Genomic DNA, 26,332 nt, shown 5'->3' with positions numbered 1-26,332 from the left:
TGAGCGCGACTCGAGGGGTGTCGAATCTGCGGCAGTCGAGGAGAAGATGTGAAATATCAGCTTCATCAGCGCAACTGGGGCGTTTGGGTGAATGGAAGACACATCTTATAGAGAAGCAGATGTGTGCTGGTGACATTAAGTCGTAGTCAGTGTAGTACGGACGCTTCTCGACGCGAGCAGTGGCGTGTGGCAACGAAATCCATCGACGGGTCGATGGACCGGAGATGATCGTTTACTCGGACAGCGCCTTCTTGAAACTGCCGCTGTGGCGGATTCGGCGTATCTATAATCGACATGCTGAGGCTGAAAGTGGACAGTTATTGACGGGGACGTCCCCATGTGCCCGACGTGCTAAGGCGTCTGCGCGGGTGTTTCCGTGCAGGCCGGTGTTACTGGGTACCCATTGGAAACACAGGCTATGACACAAGGATAGAAGTCTGTTGTATGTTGCGACTATCATGGTGTCTAGGCCGCCGATTGTTCTGGTACAATAATTTGCCAGAGCCTCTAGAGCCGCCTTACTGTCCGCAAACACAGTCCACGCGCCATGCGCTGATCCCGCATTGTGGTTCAACGCGGTCAGTATAGCGAAGAGCTCTGACTCGGTAGATGACGTTTCGTTGGGGAGTTTCTGTGCCACTTCAATGTTTTCATGTGGGATCCAAAAGACTGCTGTTGAACCGCCTTGAGCCACTGCTCCATCGGTCTATACCCCGGGAGTCGTTGAGAGTAAGCTGAGCTGAGGTGCTCGTCGATGAGCAACAACTGGAAGCACAGAGGTTTTCACCTCAATGTGGAATTGCACCAGGGATGTGGTCACATATAGGAGGCCTGCGAAGAGTCCACATTGGCGGGACATAGGAACGCACTGATGGTGTGGTGGGGAGGCACGATTTCAGGCGGTCAACAGCGCTGTCGAAGCTAGAGTCGACGGACAGTCAATATCGATTAGCCGAAGATAATGGTAGGGGTGCTGTGTGAGGCAACGCGCACAAATCCAGAGTGTTTCCACGTCCAGTGGGACGCCTGCTGGCGTTTCGCGTGCATCTGCCAGGATAGGGTAGGTCTCTGTCTCAGAGAACAAGGAGCAGTTAAAACAGGGACAACGACACAAGAAGACACACAAAAACAGAGGCTCCAAAAACAGGAGCCTCTGTTTTTGTGTGTCTTCTTGTGTCGTTGTCCCTGTTTTGACTGCTCCTTGTTCTCTGAGTCATGTACCAACAAGCCCATCAAGCTACTCTAGGTCTCTGTCGTTCGGGGAACTCCCAAACAGACGCGGAGGCTTCGGGCCTGAATATTGGGAAGCTGTATTGTATTGAGAAAATACACGGGGTCGTGCATGCGATAATGCGATACAACCAGGCGTTCGAAATTATCAGCATTCCTGCCGGCACGTGCAGCATGCTGCCACACAATAGTTATCTTCACCATATACTTCCCAGTGTACTGGGAAGCACAATGTACTGAAAGTCGAGTGCAATAAGGGTGGACGGGTAGGTGGAAGGCCTTGAACAGGCTCGTGCAACTAAAGATCATTGATAAGACACATACCGTCCACGCCTATTGCACTTGACTTTCAGTACATTGTGCTGCGTGGGTTAGCGCGGAACAGTAGTCGGCTGGCTGATGCCATCCCAAGCAGCAAAATGTACTGAAAGCCGAGTGCAATAGGGGTGGACGGGTAGGTGGAAGGCCTTGAACAAACTCGTGAAACCAAACAACACTGATAAGACACGTACCGTCCACCCCTGTTGCACCCGACTTTCAGTACATTGTGCTGCTTGGGATGCATTGCCTGGGGAAACCTTTCCAGTAGAACAGATAACGTAATCTCTTTATCAAGTATCGAATTGCCATTTTTTAGGAGCGCGACATCTGTCGATAACCGCGAATTTGACAGGTTGTGCCTGAAATGTGATATTCGCAAGACAGTTGTTCACCCTGCCGTGATACCCTTGATTTACTACGCAGGGGACGCCGGCGCTACAACACACAAGATCATGTGGCAACTCGCTCCCACAAACGCTCACGCGGTCTCACGCTCATAGGTTCTAGCTCATCCAGGTTGTGCCATCGGGGCAGCTAGTTTTATGGTTACCTGTCCTCTTAGTGATCGGTGAACTCTTCGCTTGTGCACGTGTGTTCGCCGTCGCTTCCTGCGATGGCCCTTCCACGGTAAGCCTATTTGACAGAGAATCTTTCGAAGCTATCCTTCGAGCGTCAAACAACAATCGCGCGCGGCGCAATACAGGCGGTATCAGAGGCTTGCGTCTCTACGCAGAAGACGTCCTGTTGAGTGTGCACAATAGGTTGCTGTGTGGTGGTTAATTTCGCGTCCTAAATGATTCGCGAATTCCAACGTACGGGCGTAATTCGCAGGAATAATTTCACTAAATTTGGATTTCCGCTTCCATGTTCTCCGCAGTTGTATACCGTGCGGCTCATCTGGGTTAGAATGCCGGAAGTCTGGAGTCTCTGAGGATACCAGGAATTATCGGTGGTTCCAACGCCGCTTTATATAGTTAGATCTTGCCTTTGTGTACTTGACGTCTACAGAAGCTGGCAAGGGCTTTAGTATTGCTTAGCTTTACGTTGGAGAGGTTCGTATGCGTCAGCAAATTATGTCATGCAACAGTCCTGAAGGCCCTGTCCCGAAACAAAGACAAGAAATATTAAAGCAAAGTACAGAATATACATGGATATAAATAACAGATAAATAAGAAGCAGTACAATGGTGAATTAACAATAGTATACAACAAGAACAAACAAAAGCACTGCAAACGGCAGCAACAAACATACAAGCACAAACTGTGTGCATTGGCAACTAAGTAGAGAAAATAAATTGAACATGAATCACTGGTCTTATATCGTGGGAAATCCAGTATTGTGACGAAGGTGCAATTTTACTTTGTCTTGGACTGAACGGATAAGAGGGAGTATCCCTGATTTCCGATGGCAAGAAGGAAGGCTGTTGACGAAAACTTTCCTTGGGCGTTGGTGAGGGTTAAACGTTGTGTTTGTCCTAAGTGTTCACTCCGCCTCTGCAGTATTTATGTTCGGACAACACAGGGTAGGATTAGAAGTCTAGGGATGTCCCTAACTTTTTTCCAACGGCAGAGTTCGAGGTCGAACCACGGTTCCATGTCATTTCCGAGCAAAAGGATGAAAGACGTACAAAGCTGTACGACGTACTGAGTTTTATGGTCCATGTAGGAAAGAAAGTGTCTTTCTAAATGTCATTACCTCTATGTTACGAATTGTAATAGTGCATTGACGGGTCAAAAACAATCAGTACTCTAGCGACACCTGGGGGCAACCAAAGCATTATCCTTTCTGCGTGGGTACTTTGTTGGAAATGGAATCTGAACGTCGAATGAAATGACTGGAGTGTGGAAAACTCTCTCCTGTGCCATCTGAAGCGCAACCCGTGTTCTCGACGACGAGCACGAGGATGAGCGAGCGCTTATACCGCTTCGATTGTTACGAGCAGTGTTTGGACAATCAGGCGTTGGGCGTCGGTGTGCATGCCTCTATTGTGCAATGCCGGAAGGCATGTCGGAAAGAAAACATTTTTCTTGTATTGTAAATATATATATATATATATATATATATATATATATATATTTACAATTTGATCGTGCCCTCCCAGCCAAGGACAGCTGTTTCGGTCTACTTGGACCTCGTCAGCCTGGCGCAGGGAAGTGACACTATAGTGACACGATCTTGGATCGGCGCAACAGTGCGTCTCGCCGAGACGCACTGTTGCGCCGATCCAAGATCGTGTCACTTCCCTGCGCCAGGCTGACGAGGTCCAAGTAGACCGAAACAGCTGTCCTTGGCTGGGAGGGCACGATCAAATTGTAAACATGTGCTCAACGTGCAGCTACAGAGCTTAGGCTATTTTTCCTTTGTGTATATATATATATATATATATATAGATACTCATGGAACGATGCGGCAGCACCAGAGGACACGTGTTTCGCCACTATATATATATATATATATATAGTTGAAATAAATGGGAGACAGAAGACGAAAGTAGGGGAAGTAACAAAAAAGGGGTTTATTAAAACTTAAAAATCATAAAAGTTAGGGAGGATGTCTACATTACGGCGGAAGCTCCGCCTTCTTCGGGACAAAAGAGCTAAATTTTAAGTTTTAATAAACCCCTTTTTTGTTACTTCCCCTACTTTCGTCTTCTGTCTCCCATTTATTTCAACTATAATTACGTAGCCGTCCGATCCAACTCCAACTTTTCAAGATATATATATATGTATATATATATATACATATACACAGTATTAGGACGTTTTCCGATGGGGTTTATCAAAAACTTGTCATATATGTAAATTGCAGATTTGGGCGTGGCGCATGCGCAGACATGTTGGACCACTTCGGATTTTTCGACGAACTTTTTTTCATAAGTTCCATTTTCTTGGAACACCTGTGCAAGCTCGAACTCCGGCTAGTTCGCGACAACACTAAATTTCTCCCATCCTTCAGCATAACTTCGGGGGTATGCTGCATCATTGAGCAAATGTGGCTGCTGCATGCTGGTGTACGCTTGACATGCCGCTGGCGCCTCGCTAGGTTACCGCTCTTATACCATTTGGTAGCGTCTTTCACGAGGGTAAAGGGGAGGGGGGGGGGGGTACCTGGTGCCGAAAAACTCCCGTTTTCACCGTTTTCAACCTATGCTGTAATTTTGATCTCACTGTGACCATTTATTGCCAATTATGAGGACGGTGCAAAGTGCACGCCAAGAAACAAAAGGAGTGATTTTTGATCATTTTGGAGACTGTAGCCACAATTGTTAGTCCTTTTTGGGAGTACATCATGCACGCAAATTTATGCGAAGTTTACGGACTATTTCTAGTGCTGAGGAGTAAACTTCGAGGTCAGGGTGATTAAACGGTTGTCAGCACTTGTGTCATTTATTGAGAGGTGTGAGTTGGTGTTAGTCTATTAGTACTATGTGACTCATTATGCGCAACGTTGACGGGTGATATGGCCTTTGGCCGATAGTTATCGCGAAAGCCGCTGGTTTTTCTTTGATATTTTTTCTGGGGGGGATTTTTTACAGGGGGGGATCTGTTTAGAGGAGTAGCCGAATCTGTCGTGCGGCGAATTCAATTTCTCCCTATTATTATTATTTTTTTTGTCAACATCTACATCGGCGGGGATTAATTGCGTTCTAAGGGATTAGAAGCTGTAATTGCTCCCCTGTTTACCTCCTGTTCTTTTCTTTAGACTGTAGATGAACAGTTTCTGTTCAGACATATCGCGTCTCCCCACCCGATAACTATATACCCACCACCCGGGGCAGAACAACAACGACTTTATTTTGAGAAGAATTGAATTATTGAGAGGAAGAGTGGGGAGGTTCATCGTCAGATTCTTCACCGAAATAACCATTTATCCTTCGGCTTTTCCTATACGCTCCATTCTGTAGCGGAAAAACACAGGTATACCCATACGCCACGCTGTCGTAGATCCGCACGTCTCCGTATTTAGCGCTGCGCCCGCTTCAGGTATATACGACAGGGAAGTCATTTGCTTGAAAGACGCTGTTCATGAGCCGGAACATATAAGGAATTATGGAAGGGTTGTCAAACTTAATGTGCCACCACGTCGGCTCTTGACGCGTGCATTGATTGAAATGAATGGCCACCTAAAAAGAGTGGGAGCTTTTCTGTTCCTTTTTTCTCCCTTTGAAATCTACTATATCTTAAGGTCTTTCCTCTCCTTTTTACTGCAAGGTTTTGTATACCTTTAGTATTGTTTGCACGTACGTTTGTTTTTGTGTTCTTCCGCCTCTTTCTCTCCCTCTATCTGCTCTTCATTTTTATTCATTTGTCTCTCGTGTAATTCAGAAATACACACCAACAACAGTCTTAAGTAGAAAGGCGCCTGTAAACATAAACATCGAGGAACGATTATGCGTACATCGTAAACAAGCGGAGGTTAGCATTGTTAATCTCGGGGAGGGGGGGGGGGGGTTTATGGCAAAAGGGCAAGGGTGCAGGCCAGCTTGTACATAGTGAAAAAAACAGAACCCGAGAAAAGGTTTATTTACTAGAACAGAGAAGAAAAAAAAAGAAAGGGAGGAATGGTGAGCCAAACGGGGCGTCGGCTTGCTATTCCGAAAAGAAAAAAGAATAATACTGAAAGCAGAATAAAATAAATAAAACGAAAACAAAAGAATTAGGAAATAAAGGATAAACTAACAAACACCGAAAGAAGGATGAGATAGATTAAAGCATAAGATGACTTTAAAAATAAACAAAGATGAGGTTAATGCTTTGAGGGTGAGGGTGGGGCACTGAAGAATGAGGACTTGAGTTCACAAGCTGTTCATGAGGCCTGTGTCGCTGAAGAACGTCACAGACCGCTGTGTGGGATGGCGTACTGGGCCGAGCAGAGTGGCCAGAGAAAAGTCTGTGCACCGCAGCTCGAGTAGCCCATAGCCCATGCTGCTATCACTGTATTTCTCCCTTTATCTCTCACACTACCAACTTGTCCTTAATAGTCAATGCCTGGAAATCTTCGCCACTGATAATAAGCCATCACAGGCCTAAGGAATGTAATCTTGATTCCCACAAACAGGAGGCTTCGTCTGTCTACCTTCCACGGACCTTGCATTTTGATAATCACCTCCCCTCCATCTTCACATTAACGCAGTAATTAGCCGCGAAGAGGATCTTCATCTTTTTCTTTTTTTTTTTTCTATGCGCGTTCTCTCTTGCACCACCGTGGATCAAATGGCGCCACTATTAAGATGCTTCAACGTTGATAAGAGTTTGAATAATTGGCCCCGACCACGATATCGTGTTACAGTCAGAGAGTCGTTAAAAGAGAGGCAACGTATATAGGAAAACCGGCAGTTTTTCCTTTTTCTTCTTCAACTTTAATTGCGGCGGTTTCGTCTTCCGCGATATTATGCCTTGCTCTGTTTCGGCGGCATCGAATTACGCTGCCGAGAAGCGCATTTCTTTGATCACTTCGCAACTTTCTTAGTTTCTTTTCTTTTCTTAAGATCTTTCTTCCCATTCCTTCCTTCTTTGTCCTCTTTTTCTTTTTTATGTGTGTAACCCGTATGTCGAGGCGGCAAAGAAATTCGTCCGGAATACCGTTGAGCTCGAGGCAATCACACAGGAGGCGAAGATACAGATATACTCAGCTTTATTATGATGCTGATGCTGATTGGTGTGCTCCTTCGCCACGGGCGGTATTCTATCCCCGAATGCTCGCAGTAATTTGGTGAAAATACATACAATGAGGAGCATCACAGCGAGGACTTGGTCTGGCTAGCACGGTCAGGCTGTGACCCGAGGAAATGTCATTACACTGAAACTCATAACACGTTTAAATGGAGTAGTCATGTCTCGCTTATCCGGAGTTCAGATATCCGGAAAACTCGTTATCCGGACTATATTACCGTGAACGAACCTGCTACCATTAGATTGTGTCTCGGTCATCCGGAAATCGTTGTCCGTATCCGGACAGCAAGTACGCGGGCACCAATCTTCCAGGACCTAGGTCATTCTGATTCGCTTATCCGGAAAAGTGTCAACGTCGTCTGTCCCTGGCATGTGCTGTGTTCGCATTATTCCGGAAAAGAGTCATATCTCACCGGGGCATTCTGTACTGTTTGACTCCCCTTTCTTCGGAGGTCACTCCCTTTTGGTGTGCGAGGGCACACGGTAGAGATGGTAGACGATAAGCGGAAGAGGTGCCCCTTATGCACCGGGCGCAAGAAATCCACATGTGAACGTCAATGTCCAGGCAATCCGGAAGCATTGCCTGTCTTTTGGCCTATGCCAAAGACATTCGCAAAAACACAAAAAACATGTGCGCGGGACAAACTTCCTGAGACATTACCTCTATTTCAACAGCAGGGTGATTTGAAGCAGCATTGAAGCAACAGCAATTTTTGAAGTAATGATATTTTTCTCGTTTCTTTTTCTGGGGGGAGCAACTCCCAAATTTTTCGGTTTTCCCCGGAAGGGGGTTTGCTTGGTTCAGTTATCCGGAATTCGTTATCCAGACGAAAAGGGACGACTCCGGAGGTGTCCGGATAATCGAGACATGACTTATAGCTCTATATGGCCATCTTTTGATCTGATCTTCCGGTCCCGGTTTTTCGGGACCATTTCTTCCGGGGCCATTTTTTCCGGAACCCGTTTTTCTATGATGTGTGTCGTATACGGTTCGTTAACATTCGTTTTATGACCAATATCTGCGGTAACGGTCGTGCTCATATGAACGGGTATCGACTGTAACCCAAAATGGTGTCGGTGTTCCTGAGCGTTGTGCATGTAGAAAAATGAAAACGTTTGTAAGATAACATTTTCGTCGTGTTTGATTTTTTTCGAATGCGATCGCGGATCTTACATGCGCGCGTGCAGTGCGGATGCGGGTCCAGGACGTCAATGTTATCCGCGCACGCCTGTAGCGATATAGAGTACGATTCACTAAAATTCAATATTTTCGAAGTTGGTTGCAAACGATATTGTTAAGGTATAGAGGATTAACCCAGAGCAAGCCAAACCCAGTTTTTAATGAATTTATATTGTTTTCTTAGCTTTTCAGCGGCGACTTGTAGCACCGACGCCACAACCGACATTTGAACCGGACAAACTTCCTAACAAGGTAAGCGGAAACCAAACGGAATGTTCTGCAACGAAAGAACGGCGCGATGTTCCAAGCCACACGCATGAACGTGGCTCTTATCTGATAACATGCTACAACACGGCACGCTGAGAAGGAATGTTACAATGGCGTAAATATAGAAGCCAGCTTGCAACCAAGCCACTGTTTGTTTCGAATGCCATGAGCGGAAGGGAGGTTGTTAAAATGTTTCTGCTGTTTGTTTGCAACCCTCGTATAACGTCTCGTGTCCCGCTGATAAATTTTGTTGCGCCTGTTATAATGAGCGTTCGGCGGTTACGGGCGTTTGGTGATAATAAGCGTTTGACCTCTATCGGGCCCAACCAAAGCGCATTGTCCAAGTAAATTATACTCACGCTTGCTGTCAAAAAACGCGTCGTGTTAATCCATTTCATCTTTTGTTGTTGTTGCACTTCAAACGGTAACAAACATACATAAAAAAAAAACAGGCCGAAACGTTATATTCTTGATGATGAAAGAAGGAAGTCACTGAAAAGGTTAGCCAGCTGTAGGACTCGAACCCACGTCTTCTGGATTACAGGTCCAGGGCTCTACCAAAATGTCCTTGTATTTGTCCTTTCTATGTGTTACAGCCTCAGAACATCAATTGTCTCATGTTATATTATTCTCCGTCGAAATCTGCGCAACGTTTATTTGAATGACTCCCGTCTGTAATTCTAAGCATTTACCCAGACCAGTATATCCTTCCCAGTACATCGCACTAGTATATCGCAGTTGCCCTGCGAGTAGCACTTACATGCTAACGGGGCGATTAATCGCCGTGACCATGACAGACTACGTGCCCTCAGACTCCTTACTCTTATTCCTCGAATAACCAGACAAATAAAAGAACCAAAGGAGCGCGAGAAAAAAAAAAAGAAGTACTCCAAAACTCGAGCAAGTGCGAAGTCGGGAAACTCATCCAGCCAATCCGTCTCCTCTTTTGAATCGACACAGTGTCACAGACTTGCGCGTTCCACGCAGTTGGCAGGCAGCAGTTTCTGAATCACATAACAAGACCTTCACACACTTTCATTTTTTTCAACCTAACTTTGGGTTCCACCGTGCTATACGACTCACAGTAAACGGCCACGCAGGTTCCCCCCCCCCCCCCGGTTATTTTGGCATGAAACAGGGAGACATGATGACTTGCTTTCTGAAGCCATGCCAATTACACCAAAATCGTTCTTCTGATATCCTGCTCTTTCGGCCTCACTGCCATGAGGATAAAAAGTGTCTCGGTTGTTTTTGGGCGGCACAAATTTACTGGTTTGGCGGTTTTTCGGAGGAGGCGGTTTTTTGGAGGAGGTATGTTTATGATGATGTGAGTTCGAAGTGGAGGATAACGTAAGACAGAAACAGTGGGAGTAAAAGTGAAGTTCCACGGCGACAATGCTTTGCTCACTCGAGGGTGAACTCATCTGTTTCCCTGTGCTCCTTGTTACTGTACGTAATTTCACGCGTATAAGCCGCACCGCAGATAAGCCGCAGGACGCGTTCTTAGGGACGTTTTGAAAATTTTCTAGCAGATAATCCGCACCCGCAGATAAGCCGCGGGCAATACGAGACGACTGATTTGTGCGACAAAGGAGACCACAGATCGAATTGTGCCCTTGTTGGGCGTTTTTCGTGGATTGAGGGGTCAGTGGTCTTCCAGAAGACGTGAATCACTGTCACAATATTCATTAAAGCTGCTTGGGGGAATGCATCAGGAATATCAATCTACTCGAGTGTGGACCCGTCCCTGTTACGCACTGTTCGTGCATCGGCAGGGCAGTGCTGTTCCAGAGACACTGTCGGGCCTTTCGTTAAAATCGGCGTATGGGGAAAATACCAGGAAAAAATAGTCATCAGATAAGCCGCACCGGTGGATAAGCCGCAGAGCGCCCGTGAGAAAAAAAAATCGCGCATAAGCCGCGGCTAATACGCGTGAAATTACGGTACTTAGTTTGAATGCGGTCATTATGTTATGATAGCAAAATATGCCAGTCTCGCACTGCATAATACCTCATCGCTTTTTCGTATTTTTCTTTTTTTGCGGGAAGTAAGAAGTATAGTAAGTATAGTAATAAGTAAGTAAAGTAAGTATAGTATAGTAAGAAGCATAGAAGAAAGTAAGAAGTAGTAAATGTATTTTTATTCGCGATGTATTAATTTTCGCGAATTTGGCGACCGCTAAGAAATCGCGAAAAAATTGTACCAGCGAACACAGCATGGCGTTTATAGAGCGAGATGAAACCAGCTCTGGAATCGCGAAATTAAATACCCGCGAATAACTTCGCAAATGGCTGAATGCGCGATTCGCGAAAATTGGTACGTCGCGAATAAAAATACGTTTACATTAATCACTGTTCTGTTTGTGTGCACCTTAATTGTGTTTGCTGTTGAATAATAAGAAATTGCTAGGATGTTTCGAATTAAAGCAACTATGGATAGCAGCCTAACCTCTATTTAAAAGTAAATTTTGCATTATATAAAGCTTGGAGTGTAGGTTCACAGTCGCATGACAATAAATATGTTTCACATTTATTTGCATATATAGCTTTGGACGAAGTGTTGCAGACCATTTAAGCACCACGTTCTCTCCCACGAAACACAAATGGTGTTACTGCTCTATCTGGTAAATACAACACGACGCACACTTCCGCACTCCCAGACGCAAACAACTTTGCGCGCCACTCACAATAAACTTTGGCCTGCGCACGCGCGACCTCTGACGCGGGCGTACTGTCCGCGCCTTGCGCACGCAAAGCTCCGAAGCTCGCAGTTGTCACTGGTGCTGTACGTGACCAAGCCAGGGCGCAAGTGACGCACAATCTTACGGCGACTTTTTTTTTTCTTCTTTTTTTCACGTAAAATCTTGGGGGAAAATACCCTTCTGGTGCAACATCACCATATTGACCCAAAATTTTTTCCCTCATTTGCCCCTCCTCCATTTGACCCTCTTTCGTCCAAGTTTCCCGCATCCTTGTCGCTAGTCTTTGCCCTTGTGCTCCTGATAGTATTTTAAAGAAATAACTCTCCTTTGAAAGTAAAAAATTCAACCAAGATATACGCTGAATCTATCGTCGCGCAAAAAACAATTTTATTTTGTGTTTATGACTAGTCGCGCAAAACGTGATTCGTCCGCTGTGAAAATGAAAACGAAAAGTGTTTATAAAGCCTCGAATATTTTTTTCTAAGTAATGGTAGCTATTAATACGTCATTTCCTTGTCCTCAAGGCATCGAACAGCCGAAGAATATTACAACTGGCACGTAATAACAGGGTTTGCCTGTCGTGCTTGTCTTTTGCTCCGCCTTATCACCTCACACCTCTCGCTAATCATGCACCGTGAATACGACCTTTTCTTTCGCCAGCTTCATCGCGTAGTACGCGTGAAGCGCTGCTAGTGAAAGGTGTTGAAAAAATAAAAATAAAAATTTCGAACCAATCTAGCAAGGTTATCAAACACTTCGTGACACGAAGGGAGGATGAAAGAGGAAAAATATTTGCGACTCTTTGCCTCTGTGCAGCTATCGCGGTAATCACCTCTGTGTTGGTTGCTTAGCGAGGGCAAGACGGAATGTTGAAATGGCTGCTCTTCGGCCGTGAAGGATGAGCTGTTTCACGTTTTGAGATTCCGCGCACTCACTCGTTATTTTTTACGCGTGATACCTATAGAAGACGTCATTCCGGACGAAAGAATATATAAGCAGAAGTTGGCATCCTTCTATCGATACACGGTGTCCCTTGTTATCATCTTGAATATGCAGATGCTTCGTAAAGCACGAAAGCAGAAGCAAAGAAGAAGTAAGAAGTCGGCAACTTCGCATTCAGAGGACTATGTCGCAGAAGGTAGTTATTTGCGCATGGCGCCAAAGAGACGTGTCCTGCTGTTTTGCAGACGACTTTACAACATTTTACGACTGCGATCAGGCTGTTTTCGTGCACTGATCGCCCTTCGCCGCGACCGCGCTGCCACGGCTGTTTCAAAGTGAGGGCATTCTTCAAAACGCAAGGGACGTGATGAAAGAAGGAAGTCAGTGAAAAGGTTAGCCAGCTGTAGGACTCGAATCCACATCTTCTGGATTACCGGTCCAGGGCTCTACAAATTGAGCTAAGCTAACACACCTCCCCGGCGACTTCCAAGGGCGCGTCATCTGAAGGGACAAACCAACCACTCTCTCACTCATCCCCCTTTCACTCTTGCATGTCTTCTCACTCATACACACATTCATGCGACGGGATCGACGCAAGCGGCATCTGTTGAACATGATGGCAATTGATGTTGTCAGCCTCAAAACGTCAATTGCTATCATGTGCAAGGAACGTCTCCGTGGGCGCACGCAACACGAAAGCGGCGAATCCCCACTTCACCCCCCCCCCCCCCGCCCGGACAATAGTGAGTTTTTAATATATCGTACGCTGTCGCCTTTGCGTACGTTAGGTGGTGATTCAGCGCAATGCGCAAAGCTCTCTATGCTCTCTGCTATAGCGCAAAGTTCTATATGTTCTGTGAGTGCGCAGAACAGCCAACGCAACCGCTTACGACGCAATGGCGATAGCGTACGATACACAAAAACTCACCATAAGTGAGTTTCGTACACTGTAGCCTTTGCATACGTAAGGGATAGCATGGTGGTTCTGCGCAATGCGCAAAGCTCTGTTTACGTATTGCGCGTGCGCAGAACCACAAACGCTATCCCTTGCGTACGCAAAGGCGACAGCGTAATGTATACTAAAACTCACTACTAAAACTTAGCGCATCGTACGCTATCGCCTTTGCGTGCGTAAGGGATAGCGTTAGTGGTTCTGTGCCCTGCGCGAAACTCTGTTTTGCGCGTGCGCTGAACCACCGGCGCTACCCTTACGTACGCAAAGGCGATAGCGTACGATGTACTCTAAAACTCTCTAATATGAACCATTGCTTGTTATGACTGTCGAAGGTGCTTCGGTGAGCTTTGAATTTTGAAACTGAATGCCCGCAGACAAGAAGTGGAATCCATCGTCTGAGTCAGCAGCTCGAAGCCGTGAAATCGATTAGGATGAGATGTAAAATATTTGACGACAAACGAAACAGACGTTTCGCCCATTGAGACGTCATGTACTTGTTCTTGTATACAGCTACGGGTAGCCAGAAATATTGATTTATTGATTGATTTGATTTCTAAAAGGAAAAAAAAAAGAGATGTTAGTACCGAGCATAGGTGGGGAAGTTACTTTTATTTTGTGGTGCACTACCGTTACCCACTACTTTTTCGAAAAGTAACGCGTTACGTTATTCGTTACTGTTGCGGTAGTAGGTAACGCGTTACTAACGCCGTTACTTCTGGTAAGTAATGCCGTTACTTTTGCATTACTTCACCAGTTGTCCTTATAATATGTACCATTTTTGGTTGAGTCACATAAGTGCATTCCGCAAATCAAGACAAGCAATGTTGGGCACAAACAAGGGTCACGCATGAACACAACTTACATGTGCGATTTATTGCAACGCAGAAGTAGTTCATGTTCAAAATTTTCATCTGTGAGCTTCGCCCGTTGGGCTGAGAGGACGCCTAATGACCGGTGAGTGCTCCTTGTCAAGGTTGATAGAGACGGTGACCTTTTATCTCATACAGTACAAATTCAAACAGCCAATTCCTTGGTACTTTGTTACTTGTTCAGAGGGTAGAGGCTATTTTTCTGCCGCTTTTGCCCCATTCGTTCGAAAAATACAAGAGGGAGTGAAAAACAGAGGTGGTAAACAAAGGTGACATCTCAACCAGGGTAGGTCAATAACCCTTCTTTTGCGTTCTTCGTGGGTGTTGACGTGACCTTCTTATCACTGTTGAACATGAATAGAAAAAATCGGCGATTTTCCCGGACTCTGCAGGCACGATCCTCGCTCAAGCTTTCAAGTTCCCGACCCGAACACGCAGTAACGCATAACGCCGTTACGCGTTAGTTGTTAAAAATGTAATGACGTTACGTTACTCATTACTTTTCTCCCAAAAGTGGTGCGTTACCATATTTCACTACTCGGATGTAACGCGTTACCGGTAACGCACTACTTTGTAACGCGTTACTCCCCACCTATGGTACCGAGCCACTCGGGACTGGCTACTCCTGGACGCGTTACTCAGAAAAGAAGAAAGAGAAACTACACAAGCCTATACACTTTGAAACGGAATAGATGAAATATTCATTTTTGCTAGTTCCACCGCGTTCGAATAAGACTAACAAATGTGCCTCGTTCCCTGTGCACTCCAAATTACGTTTTATGCAGTCCAACAAAAATGTAAATGGAGAATAAAACAGAAAAATTCGTAGCACTCAACTTGTTACATTTCAGGAACTTCTCGAGCTAGGGAACACTTCGAGCGCAAGAGAACCCTGTTCGTTGAAAGACAACCACACAGGTGTTGACCACGACTTACTATATTATAACGACCATGTCATTGGCACCCCTTCCCAGAGCCGCATTTGGAAGCTAGCGGTGGAGCTACTCATCGGCCCGCTTATTGCTTCCTCAACTTCTACAATACTTTGTACTTCAGCTTACCTTAGTATTTTTGTACAAGCGGTAGATATTCCACGGAAGATGTTTCGTTCTAAAGCTGATTATTATCATCATTCTACGCGTTTTCATAGGAGCTGTTGCTGTCGTCTGCTACGGTAGTCGTACGTCCGCTTCTGCACGTTCAAAATTCAAATTCCCAATGTCCAATCATGATGTAGATCTCGCAGGCCGATGAGTAGCGCCCCTAGCGGATCGTGCGGACGGTCTCTTCATAGAAATTGCCGATTATGACATGGTCGTTATAATCTAGTTGGTCGTGGTGTGGACCTGCATAAGCACCCGTTTTATACATTTTTTTAAATTTCTTTTTGCCTGTATGTTTTTTCATGATGGTGACGATGATGATGACATGGAGATATATACAGGGATGGGCAGTATTTAAATACATTGTAATTAAAATACTATTTAAAATATAAATACATGTATTTATATTTTGTATTTAAATACAGACTAGAAAAATTTATTTAATTATATTTAAATACCAATTTTCGGGTATTTATTCTTGTAAATACTTTATAAATACCCCTAAATACACTATATACTGGTTCCTACCCTAAAATTGCCCCGCATTTGACCTTTCGCAAAGAAGGGCGAGTTTGGGGCACAGTTATACCTAGGGAGTGACTTTTTCGGGTTTCGACTTTGTGAATTTTTCGATTTCGATAGGGAGTGACTTTTTCGATTCCGCCCGGTTATTCCCCCCCCCCCCCCCCCCTGAACTGATCTCCGACCAGTTCGGGTTGAACCCGATTTCTCCCCGAATTCCAGTCACTATGAAATCCTCAAGTGATGTTTCCACTGAAGATGAACAAAGGTTGCCACGTGTAACACATGTAAGAATGGCTCGCTTACTTTCCAAACAATACACCCATGTGTGTCAACACTGTCTATGCCTTCGGGGATTACCGCTGGAAGTTCACGATCCCACAAAAAAAGAGAGATTAGGAAGGACTTAATAGACAAGAGGAGAAACAAAAACACCCGATAACACAATTATCGCCCGATTTCTCCCCGAATTACAGATTTAAAAATAGCGCCCGATATTTACCCCCTGAATCTAAGAAAGGCATTTAACCCGAAAAAGTCACTCCCTAGTTATACCTTGTTTGCGCAGCATACGCATGCGACAACCATTCTAGATGGGGGGTTTTTCACTGTTGCTGCGGACAACGGTCGCATCTGCCCGATTACCTTGTTGTACGATGCACCTGTGGAGATGCTGTTCTCCTTTGCGAAACTGATCGTACAGCTGAGCAGAAGATGCCTCAAAGATGCAGTCTTCGAGAAACTTCAAATATTAAAATCGTCATGATAGTCTAACAAATAAATGTTATTATTGCTTGCTGATTCGTCATGATGATCATCATTATTTCTGTAATCCCAGGTACCATCTTCCTCAAGGTATTTATGGCAGTAGTTACGGTATTTAAATACTGTATTGATATTTTGTATTTAAATACTAATGTTGAAAAGTATTTATGAAGAGTATTTAAATACCCCTTTCAACAAAGTATTATGTATTTATATTTAAATACTCATAAAATTTATTTATGCCCATCCCTGGATATATATATGCCTCACTTTGACTTGTTCATGTAAGCGCTACCCTTTGGCCTTTGATGTGTGGAGGTAAATTAGATTACCGTCCATTTGCAAAATCATATTCAAAAAATAATAATTCGCTGTGTAGACGTATGGCTCACACAAATGAGGTGTCTCGAATCAGTACTTGCGAATCTGTTTCCACGGCTCCAACTAGGTGGAAATTTCAACCTATTGGCGGAAGACCACCTTCAAGGTTCTCTCTCTCTCTCTCTCTCTCTCTCTCTCCCCCTAGCTGTCAGACTGCCGTTGCCTTGATCGCAGTGAGTGCTAATGTGCTAATATTTGTTCGCCCTGCTTACTAACGGTTATCTGTAAAGGGTTTGATCTGCATGTACCGCTCTCAGCGTTGCCGGAGCACGAAATCTGTCCCCCGTTTCGTCTGGCGGGTTTCCAAATATGCGCCCGTTCCTCTGGAGCATTCACACACAACAGGCTGTAGACTCCAAGCGATTAGGCGCCAGAATTGTTTGGCTCAGTTGAAAGATTGTGACGGCTCCAAATGTGTCACTGTTGGCACGACGCTGTAGATATAAACAATCCTTCGTGGCCGTGACAACGTCAAGTAGATGACGGTGAAGGGTGGTGTTTTCTGTGCCAGATGAAGGCGTTCTGAAACAGAAGGAGAAATTGACGAATGATTTTTAAACAGAGGGACAAAGTCGAGCTCTGTTGTTGAACGGACCGAGCGACTTTGCATTGCATTACATTAGTGAGCTTTCGATAAGATACCAGTGCTTTTGGGCGTCCCCAATGCATTGTTTGGGTTCTGCGCACGCGCAGTGACGGGTCCTCATTTCTGTGCGGGCCCCAAGGTGCTTGGGTAATGTATTCTAGAATTCCCTATTGCTGTCCCTGAGTAACGTTGTTTGGTCACGTTATGGTGTTACACCGACGTCACCTCTATATAACGATAAAACGTTTTGTACTGTTGTTGTGCTACTGTTAACGTTATAACGACATATTGTTAGGAATACACAAACATAATATGTTGGTTTATGATGATTTGTGTGTGTGGGGGGGGGGGGGGTTGAAAGTTTATTAAATGAGGAAGGTAAGGTCAGCCAGACAAAGGTCGGCTTCCATTTAAAATTAAAACAAAAATAAATAAATAATAAAGCAAAACAGGTAATGTACAGATAGGGGTATTTTGTGAATGAATGAGTCAGTGAATAGATGTGGTTTTTATAGAATCGTGCACGCATTCTACTTTACTCCAGAGTGTTATTGTTTATATCTCAATTTGCCAAGTATATTGTTTTTAGCATAATCGTCTACTTTTTAACTTATCACAATTTTAACCATTGCCTTAGTTGCTTGTGCGCGGATTAAAATCGAATCATCATCATCATTATTATCATTTACTCCAGACTACTGAGGAAAAAAGTATTGTCGCGTGTTGAGTGAGGCCAGGAGACAAAAGGCGTCAAGTCGGACCAGACTATTTTATTGACCGTTCTGGCCGGTCGCTCGAGTGGAAGAAGAAGTAACTAGCTCGCATCTCGCGAGCGCGAGGTGGCAGGGCAGAAAAAGGGTCATGTGGCCAAGGCGATGGTGGTGCAGCTAGTGCTGCTACAGTATTATTAGTGAGTACTTGGCGAGATACAAACCCTTGATCACACGGCCGGACAAAGCACCGACGTCACAGACCTAGCTGAGAGCTGCGGCCACTTCCATTGGTAGCTACAAGCGCACGTCACCTCTCTCGCGTTGCCTCATCGTCGGCGCGCGACGAGTGCTGTGGTGTCAGAACCGTGTGAATTTCCGGCATTTTTTTTTTGTTTTTGCGGTGCCAATTTCCTACGCTTGTATTAACCACTTCGCTTCCATCTCATCATCGTCTCCTTATATGTGTGTGTGTGTGTGTGTGTCGCTGTAAAACTTGGAATACATTAGGTTCGCATCGGTGAAACGAAAAGTGTTTTACGTTTATCTGGGATAACCTGGGTAGAAGTGTCGCAACCCCTTTAAGTAGCCACAATATGTTGCCAGAAACTATTCCCAGTCAACCGAAACAAAAACATAGAAATGCAGAAATAAACACGTCATTGCTTTCTAACGCTGGGATATCCCTCTCTGAACTGAGAGCTTAGAGATACAGCTCCTTTTCACTATTCCTTTGCGAATTGTACTTTGTAGAAAGACTCTCGGTGCACATTTTTAGCGTACAGCGACACTTCATCGTTATAACCGGACATTTGTACTTGGCCTCTCACATTCCCACCTACTCTGAATATCCAGTGATAGCGCTGCGTGCACGTCCTCGTATATACGAACATCACATCTGTTACTGGCGAATTCCACTAAGATGATGATGATGATGATTGAAAGAAAAAAATGGGGATTGTAGCCCTCATCACGACATACGCTCAACTAAGACATACGCTCGGTAGTCTTCGTCGCTTGTGCGCTTCTTGATGTGATCATGCGAGGACAGCCTGTCGCCACTTACCAAAGATTCACTCTGACACGTGAAGATGAATGCTTGTCAGAGTATGAAGGGTTCCATTCAGTAGCTGGTTTGTTTTTATTTTTTGTTGCGGGGACTTCATTTTCTGTTATGTTTTACGGCCGTCGCATATCCATGTAGCACAGATCCCGACAAAAGTTTACGGAACACCAGAGTGACGTATTTCTTGATCTCAGCGGCACCCTAGCGGCGAACGCGAGTGGACACACTTACTGAGAGGTGCGTCGAGTACCCAGTCACCTGTTCGTAAGTCTATCTACTCATGTTTGCAGCAACCGTGTCGCTCAGATGACTATATACACCAATACAGTGTTCCGTAAAGTTTTGTCGGAACCCTCTTGTCCGCTTTGACGTCGCCCTGGGCCCATCAGGAATGGTGTCATGACATCACCCGGTGGTCGCTTCTGTATGCTGTTGACCCAACGCTTTCATTTGACATGCCAAGCGGTTTCCCTCGCCTCTTTACGTCTCTAGTGCGTCGTTTACGACTTAGCGTCGCATTCACCCCTGCACTCCGGTATAGGCTGGGCCACAGCACCACGGCGCTGTGTGCAACTTGTGGTTTACCGGCAACAATCCGACACATTCTCGAAGACTGCAGCCAGTACGTACGCGAGCGACGGGCCTTTAAATCTCAACTTGAAATGCTGGATCAGAGGCCATTCAACATCTGCAAAGTTCTCGGCCCATGGAGTAACCCTGGACACCAGTGCCGTGCACTTGGCGCTCTTCTTTCCTTTCTGAGGGCCACCGGCCTCCTTCACGAACTGTAGGGATTTCCTTCCCTCGTCATCCTTTCATGTGAACCTTTTTGGAATGGGGTAGGGTCCTGCACTCAACGCAGGGAAACATCCCACATCATCATCATCCATTCATCTATGTTGTTGTTGTTGTAAGGCTGTACCACATTGCTTTTTTTACCACATTGCATTATTTATTTATTTTCAATACCCTCAGGGCCACAGGGGGACAAAAGAGGAGAGGGGCTTGAATACATAAATGGAGCAAACATGCAAACAGTTACAAAAAGGCGCACTGGGCGCTCAAAGAATGAACAATGAACACACACCGCAGGGTCAAAGACAGTAAGCGTGTAAAGGTACATGGTGGAAAATTATTGAATATTGCAAAAGAGCCGCAGTCTGATGCCCCAAAATAAATAATAGTAGCAACAATTAACATATAACATCTAACATATGATAAGACATAGCACATGGAAACCGGAAAACAGGAGAGCATGGGTGTGAAAATGGGTTTAGCACTACTTATGCAGAAAATAACTCTGTAATGGAATCCCTAAAAGAGGGCAGATCCTGTATGGTAGCAATGTCACACGGTAACCTGTTCCTATCACGTGCGGTGCGAATGAAAAAGGAGTCGGAGAAAGAATCAGTATTGGCGTGATAGATTTTAACTTTTCGGAAGTGACCCAAGCGGTGGGAGGTATACGTGGGCGATGATATGTAAGAGGAGAGGACGAGATCCTCATGATAGAATATTATATGAAAAAGTGATAAGCGAGCAACTTTACGACGACAGGCTAGTAGGAGTAGTTGTATAGATACTGCTTCATGAGGGAAACACTTGCTGTGCGGTTGTAGTTTGCCATGATAAAGCGTGCTGCGCGATTTTGAATGGATTCTAGCAGGTTAGTAAGGTTAGTGCTTCCGGGGTCCCAAACCGAAGCAGTGTACTCTAGCTTAGGACGCACGAGGAATCTGTACAGGAGCAGTTTAACGTTTGAGGGGGCCATATAGAAAGTGCGACGAATGAAACCAAGTGAGGAGTTGGCAGAACCGCATATGAGTGAAATGGTCTTCATCTGTCTATATAGCCCAAGCTTCCATCATCCTAACATCATACTATCGCATACACGTAACGCTACGTGGTAGTCTGGCGAGACAGAAAATGTACGCCTTAAGATTCGGCGAAAAGATAGACGCACATGCGCAGTGCTGTCAGACCTTGATGAACTACTTCGAATTTCGCGAACTCCTCCGAAATCGCACCTCTACAGGTTCGGGACATGTTTTCATTTGTCTTTCTTTGTTTTGTTCGTCTGTTTTTCGTCCTCATTAAATCATATGTGATCAACGTAAAACGTAGTCGGCACTGCTTAGACGACTTGAACGTGTTCCATTAACTGCTGAGTAACACTTTCTTTTTTCTTGTTCTACGCTGCTTCTATCGCTCTTATAATGGAGTTTTCAAGGTCACAAACTTTGCGGAGATTTCTAGTGAGTTATTGGATTTGGTCCTCCGCGCAGACCCCGCTTATCACGCTTAAAGTGACATAGGTACCTTTTTCTACCTGCACCCATGTATTTCGCGGGGTCATCACCGTTCTCATGCTGTCCGCCATGTTAATCGCGGCGCGTACTACGCTTTTGCCACACTGATATCACGCCGGCACTCGTCCGCTAGATTTATGGGAGTTATATTTTCAATTCCCCCTTCGTCCTGCGTGCGTTCGCTCTTTCGCTCTGTTTTTTACTGTTTCTATTTGGCGGGTCGATACGGGAAGTGGTTCGTATAAGAAATGATTTCCTTTTAAAGTAGAACCGGCGCTTTTTTCCTCGGTGTTGCGTAATCGGGCTTCTCTGAAATGAGTGGGTGTATCTATCAAAATGTATCGCAAATTTGGGTCACGTTCTTCGATATATATGCTCGACTTTTTTTAGGCCTGTATCTTCGCCTTACGTTAAATGTGACAGCACGAGAAACCGGCCTGGTGCTCACAAGTTGATTTCAAGGGACGATGATCTTGATGTTGTTTTATTTTTTTCCCGTTTGATCGAGCAAATGTTCATTAACACAGGTTGTAACACTTTAACAGGGCGGCGGAAAAGGTTCTTCTACACGAGTGATCAATTCGAATGCACTATACCGTCACCTCTTCTGATGTTTTACATTTCCTGCGGTTAGCAAAATGTGATATAGAGCTCAGACGAGATGTTGCACGTGACGTAATAGGCAGGATAGTTGATGATGGCTGGATACAAGCCGCCTCCGCAGCTGCAGTGATATGGTCAAGGCCGCAGGAGCTGTAATGGGTAGTCCACGCCTTGAGGTGTTCCATACCAGGACCACATGGCTGTCCGCACAAATAAATACAGCCATACATATGCGAATAAATGCGAGGCACATTGTTTAGCTCCGCTCTAAGATTGCCTAGAAGTTACTGGGCGGAATATACCAGCGGCATGGCCGAGTGGGCTAAGGCGTCCGCTCGTTGGTGTTAACCAAGGTCGTGCTGAATACTGGGAGGTGGTGGGTTCGAATCCTACCGCCGGCTGTGCTGGATGAGGTTTTCCCTAGGTTTTCCGAAGACTTTCCAGACGAATGTCGCACAGTTCCCCCTGAAGTCGGCCCAGGACGCATACTAATCCCCGACGCTCTCCTGCTTTCCTCTCTCCGTTTGTCCACATCTGTAGGCCACTCATAGCCACAGTTGCTTCGCGGCGCTAAAACCAATAAAAAAACTGGGCGGAATATATTCGGTGATAGCCTTTGCAAACAATGACCGTTAATAAGGACGAAATTACAAACTTCCCGGGGGCTGAGCGAAAACACCGCGGAAAGATTGCCCCCTCAAGCGCACTATAGGCTCTAGGGATCCTCATGGGCGAAGCGAGAATATGGCGTAACGTAAGTGCCTGTTGAGGCGCACAAGGTTCCAGGGATCATAAAGGGCGGACCGAGAATACGACAGAGATAGAATCAGTCTTGAAGCGTATGAGGCTTGGGATCCCCAAAGGCGGAGTGAGAACACGGCGGAAAGAGAGTGCTCCTTGAAGCGCACTAGGCGCTAGGGATACTCAAGGATGGAGCAGGAAAGAGGGAGAGAGAGGGGCTCGTTGAAGCGCGCAAGGCCCTACGGATCCTCAAAGCGAGAAAATGGCAGAAAGTGTCTTGAAGTGCACTAGGCTCAGGAAGCACTGTCAGGAAGCACAAACTTGAAGTGCACTAGGCTAGGGATTCTCAAGGGCGGAGCGAGAATACGACAGAGAGAGAGAGAGATAATTATTCTTGGAGCGCATTAGGCTAGGGATCCGCATCGGCGGAGAGAGTGCTCTGAGGATCCTCAAAAGTGGATAACACGGCGGAAATAGAGAGAGTGTGAGAGATCGCACAAGGCTCTAGGGGTCCAAGAGGGCGTAGCGAGAATACCGCGGAAAGAGAGTGCCCTTAAAGCTCACTAGGCTCTAGGGATCCTCAAATGCGGAGCGAGAGTATAGCGGAAAGCGAGTGCCCCTTGGAGGACACTAGGCTCTAGGGATCATAAAGGGCGGAGCGAGAATACGGCAGAGAGAGAGAGAGAAAATGAGTCTTGAAGCGCATTAGGTTAGGGATGCCCAAGGGCGAAGTGGGAACACGTCGGAGAGAGAGTGCTCCTTGAAGCGTACTAGGCTCTGAGGATCCTCAAGGGTGGAGTAAGAACACGGCGGAAAGAGAGAGCCCAAGAGCCTTGTGCGCATAAAGGGGTATTCTCTCTAAAGAGAGAGAGAGAGAGAGCCGCTTGAAGCGGACAAGGCTCTAGGGGTCCCCATGGGCGGAGCGAGAACACAGCAGAAAGAAAGAGAGAGGGCCCCTTGAAGCGTGCAAGGCGCCTGGGATCCTCACGGGCGGAGCGAGAACACGGAGGAAAGAGAGATCGAGGGCCCCTTGAAGCGCACAAGCACAGGGCTCTAGGCAGGGAACAGTAACGGCAGTATTTTTCGTTACAGTTTCCTTTTCGGTTTCTGGAACATTTTCCTTTCCGTTATTCGTTTCCAGTACCTGCCACTGAGTTTCGTTTCCGTTATGTTTCCGTTACTGTTTCCGGTAATGAGATGCTTGATGGGGAGCTATGAACGTACATCACGTGCAAACCTGTAGGCACTGCGCTAGCACTTTTTAATTTTTGAAGCACACAGTGTGATCATACTTTGTTACTCTTTCTACTACTCTCCTTGTATGTATGCACTTGCACGAAACGCGAAAGCATGGCGGCAGAGCACTGGGCACATGAGCTTGAATGTCTCGCATTTCTTTCCTGTTGCTCTTGCTTTTAATGTCTTGCAGTGAACACGGTATCTTTCTGTTTATTTGCACAGATTAGTTCCCTGGCCCATAGGCCTGGAGGCACTGTGCAGGAAAGTACGGCTGTGAACAGCTAGGTGCCCTGAAGAGACCTGTAGGACTACAGCATGACGTTCAGAAGTCCTAGGTCATCGCTATATGGCAGGACTTTCAAAATGCGTTTTGGTGGTACCTACCAAACGGCCACCTTCCCTTCCATCTTGGAGGTGCGCGAAAGCTGTGACTGCTAATACGCATGCGCCGGTGTGCTCCGGAGACGAGCGCAACACCAAGTTCACAGAATAAGATGATCGTTCAAAATGAAAACTGCATTGCCCGAAGCAGGAGCGCGGTCCAGTCCAGTGGCCTGCTTGGGCACTTCTGGTCGCTTTGAGCATGGGCATGGGCACCGTGCCGGAGGGTGTTCCTTCATGATTGCATAACTATCGACACCCTGTCGTATTGGGTGCCGCCGCAAGAGGTGGACCTCTTCTATCTCTCTTGCGGAGCAACGATGACTGCCTGACTGACTGCCGCTCCCGAACGACACGACCTTTTGTCATCTTTGTTTTTAATCTATCTCATCCTTCTTTCACTGTTTATTGGTTTATCCTTTATGTCCTTGTCTCTTTTCTTTTTTATTTATCATAGTCTTCTTTTATTTTATTTCCTTGCGGAATAGCAAGCGGACGTCCCCTTCGGCTGCCCTTTCCCCCGTTCTTTTTTCCTTTCACCTAATAAATATATCCTCCCCCCTCCCCGAACGACACGTGCCTGATAATCATGTTCTCTCTTTAACTACGTTCTCTGCTCTCACTCTGTACTCGTATTCAGATTACTGTGCAAGGTATTGATAATTACATCTACAAATGCATGAACGGAAAGCAAAAAGAAAGTACCCAAGGTTCGGTTGTGCAACACCTTGTACCTGTGTGGTGTCTTCCTCTTTTATATACACAGCCATTATCCGAATTCAATACCGAATATCATTTTCGTTTCCGGTAATAGTGGTACACGATCTACGTGTTTATCTGTTTCTCATACCGTTACCGGTCCAGGATCCGGTAATATACTTTCAGTTACTATTACTGTTCCCTGGCTCTAGGGATACTCAAGGACGGAGCGAGAAAACGGCGGAAACACAGAGAGTGAGAGAGCCCGTTGAACAGCACTAGGCTCTAGGGATCCCCGAGGGCGGAGCAAGAATACGGCGGTAAGCCGCGCACTGACCACTGTGGCGTCGCCACAGTGGTCAGTTGTCATGGCATTCGATGAACATATCGAGCCTTGCTTTTTGATCCGCTCCTGTCTCGCCTCTTTTCTTTCCTTCGAAAGAGTACGTTGCTACAGCACGTTTACTGCACTTAAGTTGGCACTAAACCCTTTCGAGCACCCACTTTGAAAACCAGGGGACGAAGTTCCTATTAAAAGCCATGGCAGCACGAGATGGCTGAGATTGATGAACAAGTCTACCGGCTGTCACGCACTGGTCCTTTGTTTTATGTGTGCCCGGAAGACTTTTGTGTCGGTCCGACGTGATGGAAACCACGTGAGCTCCTTCAGAGGAAAGAATGCGCACACGAAACCACGTGCGTCCATGAATGTGTATGTGTTATATACACAGTAGCTGCGTGGTGATTGGGTCAAGGACGGTCTCTCCGCATGGGTGTCGCTGATGGAGTGTTTTCTCTCGACGGGTAGAAATGTGATATATACGTTTGCCTAATCGCATGCGACGGTTACGCAGCGAGAAAGGAAGGTGGGTTGTGTATGAAAGGTAATACAATCGCGTGACTGACTGCTTTTGCTGCGATCGATGACATGAATACTAACGGATCGACACCGACAGAAGTACTCACACACCGCTATCCAGACCGTATTTGACGTCAGTCGCGGAGGACTACGAGTCGCCTTCCACTTGTATGCCATGCCACCGAGTTGCTGGCGACCTCTGCCAGGTTCGAATCCGCGACCTTGGGATCA

The 26,332-nt window shown here is 45.9% G+C and overlaps 1 long non-coding RNA gene across 1 annotated transcript; it reads left to right on the top strand.

Moving 5' to 3' along the window:
- Positions 1-1,896: 1,896 nt before the first annotated feature.
- On the top strand, positions 1,897-25,044 carry LOC135398130 (uncharacterized). The gene is made up of 3 exons (XR_010424007.1): positions 1,897-2,178; positions 8,588-8,655; positions 24,385-25,044. It is a non-coding gene; the product is annotated as an uncharacterized LOC135398130 (long non-coding RNA).
- The last annotated feature ends 1,288 nt before the right edge of the window (positions 25,045-26,332 follow it).

This window comes from Ornithodoros turicata, chromosome 6 (assembly GCF_037126465.1).
Source record: "Ornithodoros turicata isolate Travis chromosome 6, ASM3712646v1, whole genome shotgun sequence".
NCBI lineage: Eukaryota > Metazoa > Arthropoda > Arachnida > Ixodida > Argasidae > Ornithodoros > Ornithodoros turicata.
Note: the sequence above shows the minus strand (reverse complement) of the source record. Positions and strands in the feature narration are given on the sequence as shown.